The following is a 5,573-nucleotide window of genomic DNA, read 5'->3' on the forward strand; positions in this document are numbered from 1 at the left end:
TTTAGAATCTGAACAGTCAGTGGAGAAAGGTCAATAGCCTATTGGTCTTCTCATCTTGCCTTTCCTGGCATGCATCCACTGACTCAAAAATGGAAAGGACTATTAGGGTCCCAGTGTGATCTTTATGCCATGCCATGCCTAGTGTAAAGCCTCCATTCTATAAGTGGGGATTAGGCAGAAGAAAGGAGCCTATCTGTCAATCACACTCCCCTAAGGCACAGGCTCAACGACAGGTAGTTAGCAGCAGGATAAGAAATGCTAAAGGTGTACTTCTTTGGGGTATGAAGCCCTAATGGCTGGGAGCTGAGTAAAGAAGGAGTCATGTGTTCTTGGCTGCAGCAATCTGGAGTGGAGTCTCTGCCTTACTGAGCAGGAAGGTGGGAGAGAAGGAAAAGTTTTGGTTCAAAATAACAGATGCTTACTATCTTAAAGAATTTCCATAGATTTTCTTTTTTTTTTCTTTTAAGATTTTATTTATTTATTTGAGAGAGAGAAAGAAAGAGAGAAAACATGAGTAGAGGGGAAGGGCAGAGGGAGAGGAAGAAGCTGACTCCCAACTGAGCAGGGAGCCTGATGTGGGGCTCAATCCCAGGACCCTGAGGTCACAACCTGGGCCAATGGCAGACACTTAACCAACTGAGCCACCCAGGCGCCCCCATAGATTTTTTTAAATAAATGTTTTTCTTCATTTTTTTTTCTTTTTTCTTTCTCTTTTTTTATTGTTTTTAGAATAAATAACAGAGACTTCAAATTGTTTTTTAAAATAATTTTTATGGGACGCCTGGGTGGCTCAGTTGGTTAAGCAGCTGCCTTCGGCTTAGGTCATGATCCCAGCGTCCTGAGATCAAGCCACATCAGGCTTCTTGCTTGACAGGGAGCCTGCTTCTTCCCTTGCCTCTGCCTGCCTGTGTTCTCTCTCTCTCTCTCTGACAAATAAATAAATAAATAAATATTAAAAACTTAAAAAAAATAATTTTCACAATTTTCGCTGGGTTATGGAACAGTGGAACTCCTGATGTGACACTGAAAGTAAAATTTCATTTTGTCATTCTATCTCATTAATTTTACTTACCACTGTTATACTATTTATAAATATAGATATAAATATAAATACAAATATTTAGCACATATATGTTACATGTGTTCTAATATTTTGAATAGTACCATTTATTTTGCTTATATGTATCTATCACCCACAGACACCAAAATGTAAGCTCCATGAGCCTCAAATTAAAAATCTAATCTCACAATCTTGCCGGAGACTTGAGAGAAAACTCGCATCCATGAAACAAAACCAGAATGCAATAAAACAAGAAATATTAGAGAATAGTAAAAAAGTCCTTAAAAATTCAATATATAGGGGTGGCTCAGTCGTTAGGTATCTGCCTTTGGCTCGGGTCATGATCCCAGGATCCTGGGATCGAGCCCCACATCAGGCTCCCTGCTCAGCTGGGAGTTTGCTTCTCACTCTCCCACTCCCTCTGCTTCTGTTCCCTCTCTCGTTGTGTCTCTCTCTTTCTGTCAAATAAATAAATAAAAAACTTTTTAAAAATTCAATATATAAAATCAAAAATTAGAAATATCTTTAAAACACTAATTCAAAAATATATATGCACCCCTATGTTTATTGCAACATTATTTATAATAGCCAAGATAACAAAGTGTCCATCAATAGATAAATGGATAAATAAGATGTGATACACACACACACACACACACACACACACACACATATATATATATATATATATATATATTGCCATTTGCAACCACATGTTTGGATATGGAGAGGATTATGTTTATTGAAATAAGTCAGAGAAAAACAAGTACTGTATGATTTCACTTACATGTGGAATCTAAGAGCAAAACAAATGAACAAAGAAAAAAAGAGATAAACCAAGAAACAGAGTCTTAACTATAGAGAACAAACTGATGGTTACCAGAGGGGAGGTGGGAGGCAGGATGAGTGAAATAGGAGATAAGGATTAGGGAGGGCACTCACCATGGTGAGCACTGAGTAGTGTATAGAACTGTCAAATCACTATACAGTATACCTGAAATTAATATAATACTCCATATTAGCTATAGTGGAATTAAATTTTTTTTAAATCTTGGAAAATTGTTAAATATAATTTTGAGATCTCACTGCTAGGCAAGCTGATGGAAAATGGAATAGGAAAGATGAAAAAAAATTAGAGTATAAGTCCAGAATATCCTATTGACAACCAATAGGATTTTCATGAAGAAACGAAGAAATTATCAATGAAATGTTATAATATTTTTCATAATTAAAAATATTTGTCATTAGATTGAAAGGACATTGAATATTAAGGAAATTTTTTTCTTTTTTAAAGGAGCCGGGGTATCTGGATGACTCAGTCAGTTAAGCATATGACTCTTGATTTCATTTCAGACCGTGATCTCAAGGTCATGAGATTGAGTCCCACCTAGGGCTCCACGCTGGACATAGAGTCTGCTTAAGATTCTCTCCCTCTGCCCCTCCCCCCACCAAGAAAGAAAGAAAGAAAGAAAGAAAGAGTATCCAAACCAATGTACATCAAGCTCACATGGGCAGCACAGGTACTAAAATTGGAACAATACAGAGGTTAGCATGGCCCCTGCATTAGGATCACATGCAAACCAGTGTACCTCATTATGAAACTTCAGTATATCAGGGATAAAGAGAAGTTCTAAAATCATACAGAAAAGGGAGTGTGCTTGAGATTCTCTACTTCTGCCCCTCTTGCCATTTAAACACACATTCTCACTCTCTCTCTCAAATAAATAAATAAAAAAATAAATAAAATCTTAAAAACAACAACAATAAAATGTTATCAGGATGACAGCTGTGCAATAGGCCTGAGCAAGGCCAGTCTAAACTGAAAAAGGAGGACTGTAATTTCTGTGAGGGAGGTCTTCAGGAGAAAATTGGAACTGCAACATTTTTCAGGGAGGATTGACCATGGGGAAAGTTTTATAAAATTATGATTAAAAAGAAAGAGCAAATTTAAAGCACTAAGTATGCACACTTGATGGATTATTTTTGAAAATATACAAAGAACCCTTAAAACTCAATAAGAAAAAGAAACAATTGAAAAGTGGCCTTACAATCTTGAAAGACACCTCAAAAAAGAAAATACACAGATGGAAAATGAGCATATGAAAAGATGCAAAATATATGTCACCAGAGAAATGCAAATTAAAACAACAATTAGATACCACCACACACCTATTAGAATGAACAAAATTTCAGAAATTTGACATCAAATGCTGTCAAGAAAGTAGAGCAGCCCGAATTCTCATTAATTGATGGTGAAAATGCAAAGTGGAACAGCTACTTCGGAGGACACTTTGAAGTTTGCAACAAAATTAAACATATTCTTACCCTATGACCCAGCAATTGCACTTCTTGATATTTACCCAAAAATGTTGAAAACTTATGTCACAACAAAAAACAAAAAAACCTTCACACAGATACTTACAGCAGCTTTATTCCTAGTTGTCAAAACTTGGATGTCCTTGAGTAGGTAAGTATATAGGTAAGTTCTGGTACATGCAGATAATATTCTATTCACAGCTAAGATGAAATGAGCTATCGAGCCATGAAGAGACATGGAGGAAACGTAAATGCTTATTTTTAAGTATGGGAAGACCATCTGAGAAGGCTGTGAACTCTATGATATTCTGGGAAAGGCAAAACTATGGAGAGAGTAAAAGGATCAGCAGTTGCTAAAGGTTGAAGCTGTGGGGAGGTATGAATATGTAGATAACAGAGGATTTTTAGGGCCGCGAAAATCCCCTATACGATACCAGAAAGGACACGTGTCATTATACCTTTATCCAAACCTACAGGATGTCTAACACCAGGAATAAACTGTGATGTAAACTGTGGGCTTAGGGTGATTATGATGTACCAATCAATGTAGGCTAATCAATTGTAAATAATGTACCATCTGGAGGGGGATGTTGGTAATGGGAGAGGTTGTTCATGAGTTGGGGCAAGGAGTATATGGAAACTCTCTGTACCTTCTTCTCAGTTTCAATGTGACCCTAAAACTGCTCTTAAGACAATAAAGTCTTAATAAGCAGACAGTTGTTAAATAGACAGTAATAATAGACTAAAAGTCATAAATTAGGTCATCCTAATCATTCTAAAGACTTAATAAAATCTTAAGAACAGTCTGAGTCTGAACATAACTGTTCTCTCTGGATTTGTGAATGAATGCATTTTATTTTGTTTTTTAAAAATTAAACATAGTTGGCACATGGAGAAGTGTCTATTGTTTTCAAAAGGAAAATGACTTACAGAGCAGTCAATAACCTGGTCTGTCCCTCTCTTTCACCCACTTATCTAAGCTTTAGCTGTGCTTAACTTGCCTCCATTTCTCAAGAATGTCATGCTCCCTTGTTCTTTGGACTTCACACCATTTAAATTTGTCTCTAGTGTTTTTGCCACTCCTCCTCCATATGTTCCATCCTTTTTACTTGAATAACTCCTACTTATTCTTGAGATCTTGGTCTACATACTTCTTTCTCCCTGAGATGTCTGTTGTATGCTTCCAGAGTACCTTGTCATAAATACTCATTCTCAGATAATTATTGTTTAATTTTCTGTCCTCTCCAAAAAAATAAAAAAAATTTTAAAAATTTGTACTGTTCTTAGATTAAGAACACATTGCCTGGCACATAGTAGGTGGTAAGTAGTTATTAAGTATATGACTTAGTCTGTGAATGAGACATAGTGTATTTAGTGCACTAGGAGGTTAGTCAATGAACTGTGGATTTGGTTAATAAATATTTATCATATACCAATAATTTGTAAACCATGGCAATATAATGGATAAAAATTAATTTTCAAAAGCTTTTCTTCTTTTCCTTAAAGAAGTTTTTATTATGGTGGGAGGGGTGGAGAGCAGAAATACTGTTAAAGATTGAAGAATGCAGGTGTTATTTCAGTCAGGACCAGCTACCTTCAAGGTTTTATGTGGGTACATGAGTATTATGATTCATAAAGATGCCTCTAATGCTCTTTTTTTTTTTTTTTAAGATAGTGAGTGACTGAGATCAAGGATAAGGGGCAGAGGGAGAGGGAAAAAATGAACCCTGAGCCCGCTCCACACCCAGTGTGGAGCCCAACACAGTGCTTGATCTCATGACCCTGGGACATGACCTTAGCTGAAATCAAGAGTTGGATGCTTAACTGAACCACTCAGGCATCCCAAATGTTTTTTATCAGTAGTAGAAACATCCTAAACATGAGACTCTTATACAGTTTTCTTAACTTAAAAAGAGTAGGTCTATTCTGAAATTAATATGTAAAATTTATTTTAAGATAAATGATAATATCCATGCATTTCACTGGAAGATAAAAAGTCCACCCTAGCTAAAAAGGATAAGGAAATATACAGAGCAACATCCTGAGTGGAAATATTTAATGTTTCAATGTTCCTTAGATTTTGAAAGATAATAAGAAAGGTCTGAAGCATCACAAAGCTGGCCTTCTGGTTAAGTTCCTTTGAAAAGATAAGCTGATACACAAACACCTTTTTTGCCCTGTGTCTTTGTCAGAATAA

The 5,573-nt window shown here is 36.0% G+C and overlaps 1 non-coding gene across 1 annotated transcript; it reads left to right on the forward strand.

Annotated features, from left to right (window-relative positions):
* Positions 1-2,561: 2,561 nt before the first annotated feature.
* Positions 2,562-2,663, forward strand: LOC116874415. Its single transcript, XR_004383989.1, has one exon. It is a non-coding gene; the product is annotated as a U6 spliceosomal RNA (small nuclear RNA).
* Positions 2,664-5,573: the final 2,910 nt, after the last annotated feature.

This window comes from Lontra canadensis, unplaced genomic scaffold, assembly GCF_010015895.1.
Source record: "Lontra canadensis isolate GAN:19392208 unplaced genomic scaffold, GSC_riverotter_1.0 scaffold36, whole genome shotgun sequence".
NCBI lineage: Eukaryota > Metazoa > Chordata > Mammalia > Carnivora > Mustelidae > Lontra > Lontra canadensis.